The following is a 22,932-nucleotide window of genomic DNA, read 5'->3' as shown; positions in this document are numbered from 1 at the left end:
CTAGGCAGGCATTATACATCATTCACTCTATTTATATATGTTTTGAAGGGACACCCCTGCAGCAAGTAAAATGGTGCTACAGCATCTGTTACTGTGTGGTTGACTTCTCAGGATGCTTACCCCGATTAACACTAGGGCCAGGATGGCTCAGCAGCCCACCGCTCTGCTGCTGTGAAAGCAAACCCCAAAAACCTCTCAGCACCCTCAAGCCATCCCTTTCAGCATCCTCAAGCCTTCCTCTTTCTTAACAGGTTCCTGGCCCTTTAGCTTTCCCCTCGCTTCCCCAATTAAAATGTTCCGGCCCTGGATGTGGGAATCTGTGTACAGCTGCGCGCCCAGCTTTCCAGCCCACTGCCGTAACGGCTGGAACTGCTGGCCAAAACATTGAAAACAGATTTTTAATTTAATTTTTGGCCAAGCTGGGGCCTATTTTAAGCCTTTAAAAACACTCTGGATCTCATGCAGATCTCCATTGCCTTGAAGTAAATCGGTGGCAGCAGCACAACCGAGCTTCCCAGCAGCAGCCTGGGAAAAGAAAAAAAAACAGTGGAAGAGGGAATCAGGCTCCTGCTAGCTGTTCTACTGTTTGTACAGAGGATAGGGTAGATTCAAGTTTTGTTTCAGACTCTCAGCAAAGGCAGACCCTCTGCTGTTTTGTCAGATTAACAGGAATTTAATGCATCGTTTTCTTCTCTCCAGATGCGTTAACAGATACACAGATCTGCAGCTTTATAGCCCCATCACTGAACGAATGTGCTAAGAAGATAAGGTTGCAAAAAGCTTTCCCTTGTGCTCTCCAGGACTTGTCACAGGTTGTCCCAACCCCCAGGGCGTCCCTGTTACCTACCCTGCTGCCTCAAAGGACCTAATGGAAGGCTCCCTTTACCAGAGGTCTATGAGCTGTCCTGTTCTAGGGCATCACTGTTAGCCCTCTCCCAGCGATGCTCTGCATTTTGCACAAAGGTCCCCCTAGACCAGTGCTCTGCTGCTGGCAGGGTAAGAGGAGGCAGTGGGCAGGGGAACCACGTGAGCCTGGCTATTGCCTGCTGGTCAAGACAAGTATTTCCCAGTCAGGAATATATTTGGTTGGGAAACAAGAAGGTTTTTATGAAATCAGAGCGGTGAAATTCTGTGGTGGGCTTTTAAAAATAGGAAGGCCAAAGGTTGATCTGGTTTAAAATGTAGTTCAGGAGGTGGCTGGACTTACATGGTGTAGTGACCTGTGAGGAGGAGGACATGCATAGCTGGGCTGCTGCAGCCCTCGGCCGCCCTGTGCCCTGGTGAGCCAGCCCCTCTAGGGCAGATGGTGCAGCCGTCTCATCCTTCACCAGGGATGGGCATAGGCCAGGTCACACTGCTATGGCATAACAGGGCTCTTCTGACAGAAGCAGTCTCTTCACAGCAGGAAAAGCACTTTGCCTTGTCTTTTACACAGGGCAAGCAGACATTAACTTTTCTCTGTCGCCAGTGAGTGGGGTCAGAGTTTAGACCAGAGACCCGAGGAAGATGGTCTGAACATGAGCTCTGCTCCTCTTTTGAGCACAAGCTTTAGGGCTGAAATTTGCCTCAGCTCAAACAAGTTCTTGGTATTTAGTCACTCTGTACCTTAATTGTCTCCAAATGGAAATCCTGTGTTGATGGCAGTGTTGAAGGCCTGAACAGGTATAAAGCATCACTATCTTGCTCTGGATGGCACTACTAATTGAGCTCATCTCTGCAGCAAACACACTGTTTTGTTTAACCCTCTGCAGTTGGGCTGAGGTCTTTGGTGTAGGCAGATTAAAATGCATGCAGCATTGCTCATTTTCAGTTACTACTCCTCTCCTTTGCTGTTAAAAAAGGGAGCACAGATCTATAGTTCAAATATAAAGGCACCTGGTGACTAACATGTAGCACTGGCCTGCAGACTGGGTTGTTCTCTGCCGTCAACCACGGCCGTAGAGGCTGAGGCATTGCTATACCCAGTGACATTCTTTTCTCTGTGTGCAATGATTGAATGAAGATCATGAATGAATTTGCTTCAGCAGTTTTATAAATCCCTCCTCAAACCTAAGGCTTACTAAGATTGTGTTCTTCTCAATTGGACTTTCTTACAGTTGTGTCTTGATGTTAGTGTATTATGTCACCCATCACTACAGGGAAAATGGCAACAGCCAATTTGTGTACACTGCAATGAGATAGGCTAGTTATAAGGTGTCCACTGTGATTCAGTATTTGCTGAACTGTTAACACACTTCTTTTCAGCTGACAGTGCTCACCGTAACTGGAAGTCTAATTGGAATAAGAGAATTGCACAAATCTGCTGTCCTATAAAATCTGATTTTGAAATCAATGTGCAGTACAGTCAGCTCCACTGATGTTCTGATTTCTTTTCTCATCAATGTTTGTCTTTTAATAGTGTGTTGGTTTATGTGTAATCAAAATTCATACAGGAAAAAAAATAATCCAGGGGATGTGAGTGAGACAATACAGCTGTACAGCAGCCTGGAAAGCTCTGCAGATCCAGGCAAGTAAAGCAGACATCTCATGATTCCCTGACCTAGCAACTCTCCCAGTAATGGAGAAATGAGTAATAAAAGCTTTTGAGAGGAGTCAGAATTTGTGTGCAGCAGACAGTCTTGGTTAGGTTCAGATTTTAACACAAATTTTTCATGTAGCTTCTCCTCACCATACTGTAGCACTGCCTGACCACGTAAGATTTCTGCTCAGTGACAGCCACTTGACAACTCTGTCCCTGTGGGGTGGCCTGTGGCCTCTCTCCTGTGGAGCTGCTTCTGGTCTGTTTCGGGATTTGGTTGGAGGAGTGAAAACATTGGGGCCTCATGGTGGACGTTTGGGAAAGGGACAGACAGTGGTTGAAATGCACCAGAAATTAGAAGCCAATGGTCCAGGAGAAAGAAGCAGAAAGGCCATGGTGCAGGTCTGGAAGTCAGAGGTGAAGTCATCAAGGGATATTCAACACAAACTGATAGCTAGCAATAAATGCAGGATCCCAAATAATATGGTGATTTTTAGCCAACAATTTGCAATGCAAAAAAATATGGCACCCTTTCACGAGGACAGCTATACCCAGGGAGGAAGTAATTTCACAAACAAACATGAACAGCTCTTCAGGCTATGAGTGAGGAGTGTGGTCGCTTCCAACCTTGAGATAACCTTGGGGCAAGGTCCAAAGCGGGAGGGAAACAGTCAATGTGACTTGGCATTGGCCATCGCCAAGGGAATGTGGTATGTCAGACTCATTTCTAAAAATCCTGTCTCTGTCTGTCTCAATTATCAAGGCCTGAAGCGCAGGCAGTTCTTGTGCAGACTGCACAGGATGGGGCATGGGCACACAGTGGTTTCCCAAACCTGTTCTTTACCCTTGCCAAAGTCCATCCCCCCAAGTAAGGACCACTTGTCCCTTCTTTTCTCCAAGGCATAAGTCTCTTCAGAAAGAGATGGGAAATAGGCCAAGGTTCAGTCGGTCTTAATCTTTTCCCTTCTGCCTCCACCTTATGATCCAGGCCTCAGGAAGGGATGTAGCCCCAGTCTCCATCATACAGCCATAGCCAGGTGGTGTGGCAGACAGTGCAGATACTGCACAGACACTGGTCAGTAGTGGTGGTGTGCTTAAACTCCTATAGCACCCAGAATATCTATGTCTGGTCTTTAATTGAACAGTCATTAACCTTTTGATCTTCATTCAGTTCATAGGCTGGGTGATAAAGGATTGATACAAAAGTTGATTGGGACAAAACTGTACATGTACCCTCTCTGAAACAGCAGTTACTTTCTTTTCATGTGCAAGTTAGCTGCCAGTTTGCATACAAAAGGGGCAGACCACTTATGTAAGGATATTAAGTTCTAAACTCAAATGAAGATTTACTGTCAAGTTATAAGACTGATCAGCTTTGCCACTTTGCATTCTTCAGTTTAAAAATCAAAGGAAAGACTGCTTGCTTGCTTTCTGGTTTCTGAGAAATACAGTTTGAGAAATAAAAGTATAAAAATGTATTGCATCTGCAAAACAACCCGTAGTAAATAATATCTATTCATACCCTATGTAAATTCATGCACTAGATACATAAACACAAGTTCAGAAACTTGTTGGCAGGAGGTGCTATGGACAAATATACAGGCTATTTGCAGAAAAAGTACTTCCATTATTCATTTGTCACTGGTACCCAGGACTGTTACGCTATTCAAGGTAATGTAGTGTCTCAAAATAAATCTTTTATCAGTATTCACTTCAGCAATGGGAGCTGGTGATGTATACAAGCACAGTCAGATACAAGGCCAAAAGGCAGCCGTCTCTTGCTGGAACTGCTCTATTGCAGCACGGTTTTATTTAAATACTGTGCACTGTTCTTTTGGAGGGTTTTATCAAGGTAACGGTCAGATGTGTCTGCTGATGTACACATACACACTGCTGATGTGTACAGTGCCTTATGTGGACAACATCTAATAAGGCACTTTTATAGTAAATACCAGAATCTGTGGGAGTCTGCACAGAAAAGTAGTAACGGTGAGTGACTGACAGCATTGGAAAAGGTGAAGAGATTTTATGCTTCCCTGTAGTCTGGACCACAAGAGTTATAACTAGACCCAGAACAGAGAAACAGCAACTTAAATTAAAAAAAAAATAAAAAATAAAAATCTTTCTTCAGTAGACTGGACTGATACTAAGGTAAATTAAATCTCCTTTTGTCCCTGAAGAGATGAAACAGTCTATGGTGTTAATAATCTTGATCCCAACTCAAATCAATCTTATTTGAATCAAATCAGGTTTTTCATCAATCTAGATGCTAGAATAGACTTGAAAATTGACAAAAAGAAAAGCAAAACATTTGTGCTGAAGTTTGGAACTGATAAACCTGGTTTTATAGAGGAGGGACAGAAAATGGCATTTATGTATGCAGATGATTTGGCTGGGGAATAGGATATGCAATGTAACATGCTTAAGATAATTGCATGTGTGGTGCTTAGAAACTCACTCCTGCAGGGTTTGATTAGCAAGAAACTTCTTGCTTCTCAAAAAGCTGATGAAGGAAGTTGTCAGAGACAATGCAGCCTTAATCCAAACAGGGGAAATATTGTCTTTTAAATTAATTTCACAGTTCCCATCCTTTGCTTCAAAGACAGCAGCAACAGTTAGAGTCCATTGAGTAACAGTAAACCCCTCATTTTTCTTGTCCAGTATTTCCTTCAATATATAGATGTTTGTCCTTCAAAATCCTTTGAGCACTACCCAGGTCTCCATGTCAGTTGAAATCACTATAGTTATTGATCCTGATCGAGGGGAAAGTGCTGGCATGGAGGTGGAGCTGATGTCTTCTGCTTAGGGAAGAGAGGATCCAGCTGTGGGTTCAGATGGCAGCTAAGACACCAGGCAGACCTGGCAGGACTCTAGTTCTGAGATTCCCTCTCTCTTCCCCCTATACATCCTGGGTGATTACTCAGTTTCTGGTTTGGATTCTTTTTTATCTACTGCACTGTCCTTTCTCTTTCTTTCTCTCCCCCACCTTCCCTTACCTCACTGCTCGCCTCCTCTCCAGCTTCCTGCACTAGGAAGTTTTGACAAAAGAAACTTTATTTTATGCGTAAAGTGGCTGTGGGTCACTAACACTCAAAGCCTGTTTTGGCTGAGCACCACTGCCTTCCACAATGGCATGAGACCTCACACACTCTCAGGCTAGCAACACAAAGCCGAAGAAGGCACAGCTTTGCTCCTACTCCATGGCACGTCACACAGTCTGCTCTGGCCTTGGCTGTGAGCCGCAGTGGGCAAGGTCAAGCTGACCTCAAACTCAGACTACCACTTCATGTCTCTCTTCGTTTTGGAAGCACCTTTCTCCCTGCTTGTCCATGCATGTGAACAACCAGGCTGTGGTGTACCTGTACAGGAGCCATATGCTCAGTTTCAAGTGCTACTGCCCCTGAGGGGCTATGCATGCTAGCTATCCTCCATGCACACAGCACCTCCTACTAGCTTGTTTTGGCCCTTTCCTGATGTCCTTTACCTTTTCTGGTGGTTGCAATGACCACAGTTATGCCCTCTGAGCACCACAGTAGGCATAGTCATGCACATCATGAGGAACCCTCACAGACATAAAAATTTTTGTAGCTAGACCTGCAACATAAAATGACTCCAGCATTTGATGGCCTCAGAGAGTCAGGAATCATCAGGTCCAAATAGCCTTTAGTTTGTGAGACTAAAGGCTACTGACTGTTTGCTACAGCACCCACTGCTGCTCCTTTATTGCCTTGGCTTCAAACCAGCATTCCTTGTTCATGCTTATACCATTCAAGGGGAGCAAATACAAACAAGCATTTCTGTGCTGTGTTTTGTAAGAAGGACTTAAATACACTGGGAACATCTTCAATGAGGAGAGAAAATGTGGGAGAGTATGGGCTTTCATGTGGCATCACACTAATTAAGGGATAAATAGATGCAGAGAAAACGGTATTGTGGGAAACTGAGCACTGAATGTATGCAAGTCCCTGGGCTCGTGAGCAGCAGCAGTATAACACATCATTGTTATGTTACATGGTCAGGAGGTGTTACAGGGAGCACTGAGGCATTTGGTTGGGCAGTACTGATGGCTGCTAATCTGAAAAAAATTGTCCTGGGTGGGAGGAGTTTGCATTCTGCAGCGCAGGGAAGGTAGGCTGTCTGTGGGAAGCAGAGAGATCATGGAGAGAGAGAGAAACCTGCATATGGTCCCTGTGTATGGACTGAAGCGTTGGCACCTGAGTAAGGCTGGATGGCTGTCTTTCACCCTAATTGCTGAAAGAGTATTTCACATCTTCAGACCAAATTCCTCACTGCCCTCCCCCTCTCCATGCTTTGTCAGGGTACATCTTTTGGGTGCATTCACACAGCACAATACTGCCCTCGCAACCAGTTGCTCTGCTAAAACTAATATAGTTTACTAATGTGGCTGGATTTTTCCCAGGGCTTAAGCTCGTTTGATCAGAGCTACCTCTGCATGATGCATCCCCATGCCATGCCCATACATAATGAAAGCCTGCAAGGCACCTCTACAAGTAAATTTCCACCTCTCCACAGACTTCATTTCAGAGGCATTTTTGGTCTTTGTTTTATGAATCTGAGTCCTTAGTTCTCACTTTGATGACCATTTAATCAGATAGTTTAGCCTAAAATAAAAAATATCAAAATGGCTCTGGAGGCAGCTCACAATTAATTGTAATTCATCCATCTGAAACTTCTTCATGGTAAGAAATTACCCTGCACTGTTTATGATATTCTAAAATCTTAAATAAGAAAACACAGATGTTAGTTTAAAATGAGAAGAGAAAGTCTAATGAACAGCTGCTAATCCAATCAATCCCCTTACTTAATTTGGTGTTCAGGTTAGATATACACATCAGTAACCTGATGGGTAATATCTTATATCAGAAAGACATTTGGTATCCAGGAAATTCAGAATTCAGATGGAATTAAAAAGAAAAATAGTAACACCAGATAACTCAACAGAAAATACGTAGAAACTCCCATCTCTTTCACAGAAAAAGGATGTGGAAAATTCCAGAAATACTGAAATACCTTGGGCTATTCAGAACAAGAAATGTAGCTGGTTCCGCCCCAAATGAAAATTCTTTGTAGTAAACTGCAGAGCAGCAGCATCCACTAATACTTTGTTTCTAGCTAGTATGTACTGTGCTGAGAAATGTGTTATTGCTAAATAGTTCCAGATTTTCTCGTATACAGGAGTCTTGCATAATTACATGCATATATTAATTTTGGCAAATGCTTTTCTTTCCTTTAAACAGGTGAATAAAACTTGTCCTTTTGTTTCTATTCTGTACTCATGGTACATACAGGTTAATGGATTTTGAATTTGGCTTGGTGAGTTTTCAGAGCAGCTTATCAGCAAGAAAGGAGTTAAAAAATCACAGTACATTAGTTGCTTATAGACTCCAAAAGTCATGTTGGTGCTGATGTAAGGGAAATGTTGTGCACACAACCTATCTCTTATATTTGGAACTGATAAACCTGAAAAAAACCACAGACATACGCACATGCACATACACACAAATCCCTGCTGCTGCAAATTCTGCTTCTGTGTGCAGTTATACTTCTCTGTGCAGCTGGGAGGATGAGGCCTAAGCATTACTGGGGGCTGTCAGTCACTGAAACCTATCCACAAGGGACTATAATTACCCAAACCCAACTGTTCAGTAAAGGGTACTAAAAGCAAAGGCTTCTGAATAATGCCATCTTCCTAATTACCTAAGGGTTTCTATCTTCAAGAGACTGATCAATTCTCTTCTCAGAAACTCTAAAGCTAAAGTTCATGCCGTGCTAAGGGAACAGCTTGATGAATCTGATCGTGTTTGCTTTCCTCGAGTATCTGCGGTGGCAAAAGCTGTTCCTCATCCTAGTAATTCTGCTGGAGAAAAGCAAAGCCCCAGCTGGAGGGTGCTATATATACATAAGCATCCAAACATCAGATGCTCTTTCAAAATGTATCTATAAAGCACCTCAGCCTCTTGTGTCTGCAATTTTAAACTAAAATCTCAAGACAATAAGCTTTTCTGTGAAATTTCTGAAATGTCTGCTCCTTAATGGGCCAGAAATTCCCCATGAGCCACCTTGACTGCTGTGTAAAAGTCTAGCCCCTGTTTGAATCCTGCGGTACCCCTGACCTTTGGGAGCTGCTGCAGTGGCACACCACATGTTTCATTAGCTTGTGGCTGAAAACGGATTCCTTCGTCAGGAATATATGGCCTGGTATTTCCAGATTCTGTCCCCTTTTCCTTTTTGCTATAAAAAGGAAGAACAGAAGGTCCCAAAATACTTCCTCTGTACCGGTGGTTTGTAATATTTTTAGTTCACGTTCCCCTTTCTTTTCTGTATGCATTCATCCCTTCCTCCACTCCCTACATCTGCTGTCTGCTCTGGCCTGTGCTGATGCTCTGTACCCCAACCTCTAGCCTCCCCCTCCAGATCTGACATGTAACCCATCTTCTCCCCTGCAAAGAAAACCTGTGGTCCCCACTCTGCAGTAAAGGGCGCCCTGTTCTCCTCCCCCCAGCCCAGCCAAGCTGCCATTACCCCCTGCCTGGCAAGCTCCCACCTGCCTGCCCCTACCTCGTTGGCCCAACCCCACGCTCTCCAGCTGCGGCCATCAGCCCTGCTGGCTCCTGCCATCAGGGGTCCAGACAAAATGTCTGTCTTCACTGAAGCACAGCTCCCCATGGCCTGTGTACCCAGCCCTGCCAATGGATGCATCCCCTGTGGAGCATCCTCTTGGTGGGCGCTGCTGAGGGAGAGGGGATGGGCATGGCGAGGAGACACGACCGTACCCACACTCACAGGCAGTGCTATGACCACGGGGCAGCCTCTGAGCTCGTGGTCACTCTACCCACCACCCCATCCACCTCTGTCCATCCACCCTCGCTCCCCACACCCTGTCCCTGTGGCTCAAGGCAAATGCCTCACTCTTTGTACTGCTGTGGAATACCTCCTGCTTTGTCCTGTGAAGCAAGAGCACCTGGGGTATGGGGACACGGGAGATGCAAGGGCTGGCAGAGGCTGCAGGGCCCCCATTCCTCCCTCCCCAGCCCCAAGATCTGCCCTCATCTTCAGCACTACACCTCTCCCCATCATGCAAGCCATTCCCAGCAGCTGGACGATTCTTAAGCTGAACTGCATCCCTACCTGCATGCCATTATTTATTTGTTATTCAAAGCATGTCAGCTTTGAATTTGTTATTCAAAGCATTCTTGCTTCTGCAATTTGCCCGGGCAAGTGAAGCCATAGAAGCAGGCCCAAACACATCAGTCTCAATGCTGAGACAGTTGTACTCTTTTAAGGAAGCTTATGCAGTGATAGATCTCCAGAATGAAACACTACCTCATAATTAACATTCATTAGACGTATTTATGTCAGCGTGGAGCCCCAGACATATAGGTTGATGTTCAGTGAATGCATACGACGTGTGCGTGTACTAAACAGATGTTCAGTCGCTTCAGCTCTTGATGAGTTAAAGTCAACTTTAATGGAAGTCTGCATTACAGGTTGGCCTGGCTCATAAGAATGAATCACAGGCAATTTTTCAGCTGAAGGGTTGGGATTTGATTCTGTTTCAGTGGAAAGCTAGCAAAAGTCTCATTGCCTTCCCTCAAGCTGGACAAAAAGAAGAAACAAAAAACAAATAAAGAGATTTTCCATGATTTGTTTCTGATAAGTTCAATAATTGTCATAAAGCTAAAAAATAGGTGTATGATTTTGATTCAGACTTTTGTAAAATGTTTTTTTCAGCTTAAAGGAAAACACAGACCATTTCAACTGAAAAGAAGTTTCAGGCGGAAGAAAAAAGGATTTTAGAGCCAAAGTCCCAGAGCAGACTCAGCTAATGCTTTCTGTACCAAGGCGTGATAGAAAGAAGAAAAACTTGGGTTCCACATACACCAAAAGCACATTTTTAACAAGCTGTTCTTTATTGTACTGAATCACACTGTTTATATGTTTTTCCCTCTACAAACAATTTTGTGTGCTTTAGACAGAGAAGGGAGGAACAAAGAAATAAAATAAAATATGTCAAAACAAAGCAACTTATAAATGAACTCAGATTCATTCAACTGAGATAATCAACACATGCTGTAGTTCAAAACTGTTGGGACAACAGAATGACTCCATTAGACAGACTGTTCTATAAAACAGACCAACTGAAGCAAAATACCTTGTGAGACCGTAGAAAATATGTATCAGCCATGAGGGCTGGAGTTTCTTCCCGATAGTACATCCTGTCCAGAATGGACAATATGTGACATTTAGGTTGGAACCAGTAACGCTGGCAGAGGGGTAATCCATTTCATCTTGAATTCTTCTCAACAGATCTTTTCCCGAGTGTGTTCCCTCCTCCTCCTCACTGCACTGCTTAAGAGGCATTTTCAACGCAGCACTTCAGACTTTGACGGTTTTCTCAAGACAATCACTGTTCTGGGCCTCAGGGAGCCCATGAGAAAGGCAAAGCACATTAAATCCCACAGATTTCATCCTGCTGCCACGTATTTCCCTCAGCAAAGAGGAGATTTTCCCCTGGCAAAGAAAAGGAGAGCTGTAGGCTTGAAAACCTATTGAACCCAATGATCGGCAAAGAGCAGAGATGATGGGCAATGTAGGTGCTTCTGCCTGGTGTTCCTGCTCTCCTTTGTTTTTTCCTCATTTGCCAGGCCTTTCTGGAGGCATAGTGCCTTGAGAAGACATGGAGCCATTGATTTCTTCCTCTGTGATTGTCCACCAGCCACTAATTACAGAGATGCAGAACCACAGGGTGTTTTTAATGTTCATCTGACCAGCTTCATTTACCTTGCGAAACTCACTCACAAGAAGGGGAATATTTCTTCTAGTCAGCAAGCTTGTTGCACATGTGCATTGAGGTCACACAAAACCCAAGGAGCTTATGGGCAAGAATGCAGTGAAGCATGAGATGGACTCCATCTCTGCAGAGTTAGCTTCCCTATGCTGGCACAAAAGGGGAAGAAACACCTGGGTCTCACTGCTTTAATAAACAACAGATTGCAAGTGGTGTGGTGATGGGATCCGTACATGAATTTGGAAAATACAAAGCAATAATGAGTAAGCGCCATATGTTTTCCTGTGTGACAAGTGAAAAGGTGTGGAAGGAGCCATGACCTGCAGAAAACTGATTAATACAATGAGCCGTGCAAATTTTTATGTGGAGCCCAGGGATACAGCCCTGCTAGTCTGCCACAGAGGGTAACTGCTGTTCAGAACTGCTATCAGGTGCCAAACCTTACTAGGAAAACTGCTTGATTTTTATACAATTTTTATACCTGTTACTTTGGCTAGAATGGTATCTTTAAGGTAGTCCAGTACTTTAAAAGAAATTACATTACACTGGGTATGGGAAGGAAAACCTGCTACAGGGATATAAAGGGTCATTTAGCTGTTGCCTTACTAGAAGTTCCATGCAGGTCTGCTACACCGCTGTGCTGATCCAGTGTGGAAATCAGTTCACAGCTGGATTAATAAGAGAATGTCAGAGTCTGCTTGTGAGGGCAGGGAACACAGCAGCTGGATCTATGGAGCTGGCCATGCACAGAATTACGAGGGTGGAAACAAAAGCTGGAGGCTCTCGAAAGGTTTTGGCTGGCAGGTCTGACAGCCTTTGGGCTCTGGGCAGCCTTTTGCAGAGCGTGAGGTTCAAGGACAGGCAGGCAGCGCAGGGTGCCCCTTGGTCAGCACTCTATGCTGGGAGTGCTCCGTCCTTGCCACAGTCAGCTATTGCAGTCCTTAATCATAACCCTCCCCGAAGCACACAGTCCAGCTGCACACCAGGTTCACTGAGCAGGTTTCCATACTGGGGCACAATGGGAAAAAGCCACAGGTATACTTTGTGCCAGTGATCAGGCAGCACAGGGTGGGGCCTGGCTGTCCAGCAACGTATGTTCAAAGAGAGGCTTTCCTTTATATATATATATAATCTTCCCTACACTGTATGATGTCTTTTCCTTGGTCAGCATCTTCTGTCACACGCCTACTTCACATCGTGTTAATCGGCTAAATATGCAGATGCATATTTATGCCCCAGATGGCAGAGAAGAGAACTTGGAAATACCCCAACAGTTCCTAGACATGATGGTAGGAGACCTGTTTTGCAGGCAGGATTAAGAGTAGAAGTATAAAAAGGTCCAAATGGTATTGCCGTCTTTTCTGCGGAGTATTGACTTATAGAAGTATTGACGTCAAACCTCTCCCTGACATTTGGGTACTCTCCCATTTTCCGTCCGCAGAAAATGCCAGTATATACATTTCAGTCACTGGTAGGAAATGCGAGTGTGCACCAGCCCCTTGTCAGCCTGCCCTCAGGACTGAGGCTGCTGCGTGTGTCAGGCAGGCTAAGCACAACAGATGGGACTAGTGGATGGATACTTGCCAGTAACAGAAATCAAACTAGGAGCTGAGTTCCTGGGGCTGGATGAAAGACATAAACAGGCAGAACAACTTATAAACCTGAATGGCTGAGAGACAACCTGCACCTCTTGCACAACAAATTCCTCAAGTCCTCCCCAGGTGGATGAGGCTGTGACTGCACAATGTGTATGCAAACATGTGGATTGGATTCTAGACTTGGCGAAAACATAGGTTTCTGCATCAAATTCAGTTTTTTAAAACGTGTATTTTGTCTCCATTGTTCTTGTCTCATCTGCTCTCTCTCATCTATCCTGCATTCACTTTTCCATTTATCTTATCCGTGCTTATTTAACCTACACACACAGAGACAGAAATAAAATAAAGCACTCTGAGATCAATATGATGCATGAATGTTTCTGCTTGCATGTGTTAGATGCTTTTCCCAACCCTTTCTCTGGCTATTGAACTGTAACTTCCATGGGTCAGGGACTGTCAGCTAATCCTCTACAACAAGGATCCACCCATGGCTGGTCTTAAGACACTAGCACAATAAACATGAATAATGGTAATGATGATACATCCTGCACAGTGTCACACAATTAGCTTCTCTTTGACCTATAGCAAATCAGTGAATCAAACTTGTGGCCTGGCCACTTACTCTAGAGGGTCCTTGGGCTCTGCACCTTCAGGAAGAAAAGTTTGTTCCCTGAGTATCTCTGGGGCTCACACACCTCAGAACTTTCTCCACTCAGAGTATTAAAAGCATGATTTCATCCCTAGGAAATAGTGGGGATGGAAAATAAAACCAGATTTAAATATTCTTTGGCAAGTTTTATGTTGGCTTTTTTTGCAATGTGGTATAAATGTTGCATTTTTTGCAACATTGCAATGTGGTATATATGTTGCATTATAGCTAGGTGGCTCATGTCTTCTCCAAAGACTAAGAAACAAATCTGTTCCTGACAATCCTTTGTAATGCTATGCCACGTTTCCTGTGCTGAAACTCAGGGGAATGCAAATACAAAATATTTTGTAGGAAGAAATACAAACAGTATCCTATGGCGTAATGTTTATGTCATCTCTTGTCAGGGTGGTACTGCAGCTTCCCAGGGTCCCCTGGCAACAAGTCACAGAAGGACATGGTTTGAAGCATGTGAAGTGAGGTGGCTCGGTTGGTCTTTTCTGCCGGTTACCTGCTCCGCTGTGCGACTGGTGACTGTCCAAAGGAGATGGAAATCACCACCTGCCGAGCAGAACAGTTGCAAAAAGAAAATGCTTTCAGATGGGCCAAACCTCTCCCCCTTCCTAGAATGAGGAAGGGCAGTGCATGTCCTCTGGACGTTATGGTCCCAGACTGCAGTGGAGGGGAGTTGGCGAGGGGGTCCTTGGGTGACCCATGATAGATGCACAGAGGGGTGGGAGTGCTGAGCTCCTCCAGACAGAGACTTGCCCATGCACTTGGCTAGGTATGTCTGCCTGTGTGTTAATTGTCCACAAGCTAGATCAACACAGATTCCTGCAGCTGGAAGAAAGGAAGCCAGAGAGTCCCAGGGGCCCTGCCATCATTGGGATATCAGAGGAGAGGTCACCTTAAGTCACCCCAGCATTGTGTTTCACTGCTGTACATAACATTTGGGAGCCCAAATGCATGTGTGAGGCAGGGGCACCCTCAGAGACTGCGGAGGTGAAAGGCAGCACTGGCTGGAGAGCTCAAAGCAATTAAAAGGTGGGTTTTGAGATGCACTCGTGTTGTTTCCCTGCAGGGCAAGGCTGTTGTTGATACGTGAAAATTAAATGTCTTTTGCTAATCCCCTCAGGGTGACGATACCTGTCAGATGTATCCATAACTTGCACTTAAATCTCTCTCACTTCCTCCCACTCCTGAAAGTAATAGTTATCTTCAGCACCTCTGGGCTTGTATATTGTCATTGAGCTGGAAGGGACCTGAAGCTGCCATCTACTCCTGCAAGGTGGGAGAGAGGAGAGGGAAGGAAAAAATAAAATTAAGAAAAGAAGAGGAAAAAAAAGAGGAGCAGGGAGCCCATGTAAAGTTTATTTGTTGGTAAACTTTCCAAGATGTGCACTGCCTGGCCTCGCTGGCCGAGTTGTTCTACAGTGTCAGTATTCCCAGACCTGGAAAGCTTTTCTGCTATCTAATCTGCATCTCCCTTAAACCTATTAGCTTCTTGTCCTACTCCTGATGGATTTCTAGATTCACTATCCCATCCCACCTTGCTGCATACTTCTACACAGTTGACAACTCTTAACTACTTTCTCATTCTGAAATCTAAATCTGATCTCCAGTACCTTACTGAATGTCCACGCTATAATCTGCTGTTCAGGGCATTAACAACAGCACCAAATAGCATCAATGACAAGGAAGACTCTACCCCCCTTGGTTTTTCCTTTCATTTCTGGCCCAATGGAAGCTTTCCCAACATTTTTTTTCACTGCTCCTATACGATGTTTTCCTAATTTCCTTATGACAACCTCTGTGATACAGTGCAAAAGCCTTTCTAAGCTGAGCTGTAAGACAGCAGTGCCTCTTCTTTATCTGCAAAGCTCCAATCCCTCTTGCAACAGGCAATTAGATCAGTTTAACACAAATTCCCCTTGACAAATCTACACCAATTCCTACACTTTTTTTCCTTCTTTTTTTTTTTTTTTTTCTTATAAGGGTGTACACATCTTGCTGATTGGTTGTTGCTGTATTATTCTAACAACTGAACGGTTGTAACCCCTGAGATTGTCCCGGCCCTATCTCTTTCAATCAAGATGCACTGTTTACCTTTCAACCATCTTCTGGTACCTCTCTGATTCTTTACAAGTTCCAAAAGAGCGTTAATGACTCAGATTTAATTAGACAGGACTGTAAAGTAACCAGGATAAAATATATTGGACCCCACAACTGTGGAAATACCATTTGTCTCAGTGCATTGTAACCTAGCCTCAGCAAAACACATCAAATTTCTGCCTTGCATTACCTTGGGTCTCACTTCATGCAAACTTGGATTTTCCCTGTCTTCAGCTGAGGTTCATAACATTAAGGTTCCAATCTAATCAGAGAAACAGGGAAAAAGAAGAGAGACTTCCTCACTTGGACAGTATTTTAGAGTTTCACCCTTTTGCTGAAGCTTTGGAGAACAGGCCCTGCCAATGAAGGCTGCTGGGCAGAGGGCTCTGGTGCTTCCCCAGTCCCTTGTACTGGCAGGGAGATGCCACAGTGTTGGGAGCATGGTGCTCCATGGGACCTTATGGACAGCCTGTCATGGCAATGCAAAGAGAGGGACACTTTGCACTCAGGGGGTTTTGTCCATGGACACTGAACAGATAATAAGTTAGAGTACACAAAAAAAAAGGAAGGTCAAAGCCTTAATCTGTGTCAGCAAAACTCAATCTCTAAAATGAGGCAGAAAAGGCCCTTCCCTTACCAACATCAGATTCATTCACAGGTAATTTGTTGTGGTCACTGACATTGATCCTGGTATAGCTGCTCCAAGGACAAAATTCCTGTGCAGATTTTCTTACAAAGCATTTTGGGAAAGTGGGAAATGGAGGCTAGTGCTTAGTGCAAACAACTGTCCTTTCCTGTATTTTCTTGTCTAAAATATGTGGCTGAAGCACAGACATAGCACAGACAAAATCTATAAATGAAGAATTTATAAAATAAGGGGTTGGTGGGGTTTCTTGATCTAGAGTAAAGAATAATCAAGCTGCAGCCAAGGTGCCACGAGATATGGCTGGCTGTAATTAGTTTCATGCTGGGTTTAAAAGATAACGTATTAGATGTAATCATCAACAGCTCATGAGACAGCAGAGGACAGGTTCAAATAAATGGTACACAGAGAAAGAAGGTACATCAGGTTAGCACTCTGTAAAATGACTGGTTTTTCTTTTGCCTGGTACTTATTAGTGAAATATGTACAAAAATATGCCCAAATTTGATGCTAAATTTGTTTTACCCATTGTGCACAGAACATAAACTTTCGTGGTGGGAGGAGCAAAAACTGGCAGTGTGAGTTTTAAGTTTCAGGCTCGACACTGTTCACTCTCCCCAGGCTTTTAAAAAAGCCTTGTTTTCTAAAGACCCAAGTTGACTACTTCTCTGCTGACAGAGGATCTTCAGCCTGGGAGGTGCCCAACTGGTTGCAGGATTGTAGGCAGGTGGTTACGAGTGATCTGAGGATCCACCTCCCTGCTTCACCCACTCCTCCACTCAGCTCCCCAGACAGAGCGGTGTGTTACACAGCAGTGCCAGAGCTATTCACACCAGCTCTGCGATGGTGAACGACACTGCCAGCCTGGGGGGACTACAGTAGGAAAGCAGAATTTGGAGGAGGAAGGAAGGAAATAGGATCCTGTTTCCCCTTAATGCAGAAAGGACAGAGAAGGAAGCATAGTAGGCCCTATGTTTCTGAATGACTATCTGGACAACAGGAGGAGGCAATCACAGGCTGCTTTTTCTGTGGCATGTTGGATGCGTGTCTTCCAGCTCTGCTCCTGGGAAAGCTCTGCCCAAGGCACGGCAGAGCGAGGAGAAAGGCAGCTCATTCCAGCCAGGAATGGAAACTATTCTCATGAGGTGTTCAGGAACCAGAAGATGAAAGCCTGTTGGTGCAAGCAGGAAAAAGAGGCTAAGAAAGGCAGACAGTGTCAGTTACACAAGCTGGGAGCATAAGGCTGCTTCTTTTCTGAGTGAATATCAAGTACCTTGATTGTGGGTTTTGGAGTAGTAAGGCAGTGGTTTATTTGGCTACACATTATTCTGCTCTTCTCACAGATGACTTTGCAACCTTAATTACTCAGCAGCATGAAAGAGACACTGATGCCTGAAGAGATGCTCTGTGAACTGTTCACGCCCGAGAAGGCTCATTGCATGTATGGAATGTGCACAATGTGCACCTTTTTTTATTGGTAAGTGGAAGAAATGTTTCTATTTCCAGAAGAAGCCAGGCATAAAGTTTTCTGCTTGTGCAGAAAAGGTCATTTCCTTTATGGTCTATGCAGGTAAGAAAGAGTTCCAGAGGTGGTGGTTACCTGATGTGAAATACGTAGCAGGTATCAGCTCTGCAGCATGTGGGGAGAGCTATGTGTCCGAGAAGAGGATTCCCAATAGCTGGTAGGCTGGACATGAGCTGCCTTCAGGAACTTCTGAGTTTCAGACGTAGCTGGCTAACTGCTATGCAGAACTAGTTAGCTGAGGTGTCTTTCCTAGAAATAACCTTAAGAGATTTAAGAAATGCATCTCAATTAATGGACAAACTACGTTTGTTGTAAGAGTTACCTTCATGTTTCTTTGACGTCCTCATTACCTTAGGCAGTACGGTAAGGAGGAAGATGAAAGTCATCAAAAAGAAGGGAAGTTTCAATCTGAAACAGTTACTTTTGTCACTCTGAAATTAAAGCATTTTCTCCTTGCTGGAACTTAAAGCTTCCTGGATTTTCAAATCAAACTATTTGTTAAATTTCACTGATGCTTAGCTTATCTATTATTTTAGATTTTGCTATTAGTAAGTGTGCTTATTGCGGTATAATTGTATTAGAGAATGATAGCAGAATGAGACTGTTTCCTTGCCCATGAACTTCGAAAATCTTGCAGCTGCTTTGGGATCGTACAGTAGTGTTGCTAAGTGCACTTAGTCAGAGGCACAGATGAAAAACTATTATCCATCACAGACCCATTTTTCAAAACATTTTCTTTAATTGTAAAAATGACATTTTGTTTGGTTCTACAGGGGTTTTTTTGGGACAACACTTTCCATTTTTAGCTGAATGTTCCCAAATTCTTTCAATAGTTTCCTAAATTGCCCTTATACTACTATTAGCAAATATATCTGCACAGAAAACAAGAGAGAGCACAATATTGAGAAAGAAAATACAAAACATATGGAAAGAGCAACAAGGAAAATAGTCATGACCTTTTTATTTATACCAGGCAAACTTTAAGATACGTGTTATATATACTCTATTTTATCAGTGCCTCTGGGACAACTGCCAGTATACTAGCTTAGCCAATTAATGGGGAAAGCAAAGATTACTCCTTGAACATCACCATGATAGCAAATTTTCCATTTAGCAAGACATACAGAAGATGGGAAATCCCAGACAGTGGGATTTAGACAGAATAACTGGTAAATCAAGGGCTTGATTCATCTCTGCATTGCTTTCATTTCACATTGGAATAGCTCTGTCAAGCTCAACAGATTTCTACAAGCATAAAACCCAGAGAAAAGGGTTGGTGAGTCAAGTGACTGAGACTGACACAATCAATACGTTTTTGTTAGCTGTTTTTTCTTAGTTCATATAAAGTCTTTTCAGATTGTTTTTCTGCTTCCTTTATTCTGTTTCCTTTATCTCAAGGAAATAGTCATTTAGGACTTGATCCCTCCTATAATATGTGTGGCTTCCACAAGTACATGTTATCATAAAAGCAAGGCAAGGAGGCACGAATTAAATATAGCAAGCATGTACTAAATAGATGCACAGCGATCAAGTCACTCTGCCTGGTAGTGGGCATGAAGACTACAAAGCCTGATCCAAACCCCACTGAAATCAGTGAGTCAGGGAGCACAAAGGGACTCAATTCCTCTGCTGAGTCTGGAGGCTGATGCCTCAAAAATAACATGATCACATTCACATGTAGAGCCTCAGCCCTGCACCCTCTGCTGTGCACCACGCAAAGGCTTGGGAGACAAATGTTGCCCATCAACATAGGAGAGTGCTGGCCTGTTTTAATCCAAGACAATTGCTATTTAATAGTTGTGGCCAGCATCGAATGGAAGGGACAGCCACAATTTTATAAAGAAATTAAAGTACCCAACATAGCGTATGGATAAAAAGATACCCTGCAAGACTCATCTACCAACAGTAGAGCTTGTCTGGTAGCTGCTGACGGTCCCCTTGACTTCCTCAATCAGCCCTGTCCAGCTTCCCCACCACACCCTTTGAAACCCAAACCATCAGCAACTAACTGGAGATTCTCTTTGACAGAGATCTCAGGGACTGAGCAATGCTTAGGCATCTAAACATTTAGGGAGTGATTCCAGTGCTGAAACACAGATTTCCAGTGCCCGTTGAAATGTCCTGAAATACCTGAGACACAGTCCTTGACCAGACAGACGTGACACAGAAAAGTTCCTGAGACACCTGCACTCTCTGTGGCAGTGCTGGAATCCTGGCAGGGTGCCTGAGGCATTTCTAATGTCACAGAGTACACATTTGATGGCACCACTCTGTCTAAACTACGCTGGGGAGCCAGGCTTCCCCTATGGTGCATGGGCAGCAGTCATCCAGCTGCCTCAGGTTTCAGAGAGGCTGGGTCAGCTCAGGAGGTTCCCATCACTTTTAGCTGAGGATAGAGTAGTTTAGAGCTATAATTTAGATAGCCAGAATATATGAGACTCCAATCCTTTATACTGCAAGGGAGAAGCTTGCTTGTGAAATAACTGGATCAACTAAAAGGATAATTTTTATGGCAAAAGGAAAGACAATTTTATGTCTAGGAGAGACAATCTCAATAATCTCTGCAGTTTCCTAACTCTGAATTAAATGGCTTAATTCAGATGAATTGAAATGGAAAATAGGGAATGGGGGTTATTTTAATTCTATAGTTCTCTGGGGACAAGTGGTACAGCCAGCATATAAGTTATCAAGTATAACGTTAACTAAGCATTTAAGTGAACCCTATTGTGGGGTTAGAAAATCTCCAAGGAATGGTGTGACAAATGCCATAGGCAAACAGAAATATACTGTAAAAGAGAATACATGACATGGAAAAGGTTTTGAAGAAAGATGAGAGAAACAGCTAGCAGAGAGCACAGGGAAATAATGGATACCACATTGAACATGGAAGTTCATTCAATGGCATGTTACAGACTTTGTTATTTGATTAATTCCCCCAAGACCCCTCAATATACCATGACTTTCTTCATAACCCTGCAATTTCTTTGTCCCATGGTTTCTACACAAACTGTTATGTTCATCTTTCTTTACTTCTTCCAATGTTTTTTTTTGCCTTTTAAAGTGCCAGGCAGTAATTTCTGTAGGTAACATAAAGCAATATAGTTCAGATAAGCCATCAAGTGATTAAAGCTTGCTTTTTTTAAAAAAAAAATAAGAGCAGGGTGGAAAATTAAATAATATGCTCTGGATGGTAACTCAGGGTTTTATTTAGTTAGGTGAACAAGCACAAAGGAGCATACATTCAAAATATCTTATAATTTAAGTTATGTAGGATTAAAATCCATAAAACATCCAAGTAATTTCATTCTACAGTATGCTACAGTGTGACTTGGCCCTTGCCTTTATGGTGTTGACACCTGCACAGAGTGTGAACTGCATCTGGCTCCGATTCTAATCTCACTTGTGCTAATGTAAATCCAGAATAGTTACTCTGAAGTCAGTTTAAAATGCTGTAATTGAGAGAAGGATTAAATTTTTAAGGCCATTTTTTACATAAGGATTTAGGTACCTGGTCTCTCAAAAATCAATTTAAATCAGATTAAAATTTGACTCCGAGGAATTTCTCCTACTGTCAGTTATATGTCATGGTGACCTAAGTGGCGTTCAATGGGAATTAGATGCCTGGGTGTTTCAAAGGTATAGCCCTCACTAGTGTCAATAAAATAATAAAAGCCTAATTTCCTGTCATACAATTTCTGTTTTGTAAAACAGAAATTGTTTACAAAACAGGTTTTGCCCCTTGCCTGGCATCAGAAATATATGTTCATTTTTGGTTAAGCTTCTTAAACTACCAAGTCCTCATCAATAAACATAACTGTATTATCCCCCTTACTGATACTGGACATGTACTAACACAAGACATCTTTGAATATTCCTTTCATTGGTCAATCTGCTTTGTGTGATTTACCAATTTTTCACAGCTGGTGGAGGTGACTGACTATGGCTGCCAAGGGGACCAAGGTGACAGGGGTGCAGCAGATGCCTCAGCTGACATGGGGGAAGATGGGACAGACCCCTCCGGGGAGAGGTGTCATGGTGCTAACCAGCATGACTGTAGAGCTGCAGGTCACCCATCTGCCTTCCACCTGACCTTACAAAACCTGCTCTGTTTTCTCTCTGCCTGACAGACACAGAAAGTCACCCATACGCACACGTCCACTCTGAAAATACAGATGGGCCACGTGAGGCTCCTGCTTTCTCTGACTGGTTTTTTGGTTGCTGACTGGTGCCTTGTGTTTGGCAAAAAGTAATGATGGCCCTGTCTGTGTGCAAGGTGCCCCTTTGGCTCTCTTGTAGGTGGCTGACTTCCTTTAGAAACAGCCATTTTCATGCTGTTGGGATTCTTCCATATTTTTAATGATGCGAGTTTGAGCAAGAGCCTTTTTTAGTATAACTTCAAGAATAAATCAAAACTCATAAGAAAGAAGGAGGTGAAAAGTGAGGCAAAGCTTCTGGGCAATCAAAATTACTTCAGTTCGTCTAAGCTCTGGAGTTTTTGTCACCCACCTGCTGTGGGCAAAAAGAAACGGTTTCAAGTCAGGGAATTTCAATCAATTAAATATATCAGCAATTAACATGAAACTCCAATTACTGATTCCAGTGGTGAGAAAAAAAAATAAAACAAAACAAATAAATAAATACTTATGGCAAACACTTCAGCTTCCTTCTGACACCTCTCCCCACGTTGGTGGTCTCAAATCCCCTCACTGCATGTTCCACAGTCCCCTCGGTGAGGTGACAGCAGTGCAGGAGATGGGGTTTCCTACCCAGTTGCTTACCTCTGGATAAGACTCAGTTTGGGTTGGAGACACCTACATCTCAGTGACAGCATGCCCGCAGGTGTCCTAGATCCCACTGGAGTCAGCAGAGAGCTACAGCAGAGAGCTGAACACAGGTATCTGAGTGACTGAAAGGCACCCCAGACCTCCACGTATGGGACATGGCCTACAGACTTCCTTGCAAAGGCGGGTTAAACTAGAACACCTAAAATGGCACAGGATGTGAAAGTGTGGGCAGCTGAGCCCTAGTCCTCACATGTCAGGGTGTGACTCAGCTAAGGGCACCATTCAGCTGATTAAACA

Source organism: Calidris pugnax, unplaced genomic scaffold (genome assembly GCF_001431845.1).
Source record: "Calidris pugnax isolate Ruff unplaced genomic scaffold, ASM143184v1 scaffold24, whole genome shotgun sequence".
Classification (NCBI taxonomy): domain Eukaryota; kingdom Metazoa; phylum Chordata; class Aves; order Charadriiformes; family Scolopacidae; genus Calidris; species Calidris pugnax.
The sequence above is the reverse complement of the archived record's forward strand: the minus strand, read 5'-3'. Positions refer to the sequence as shown.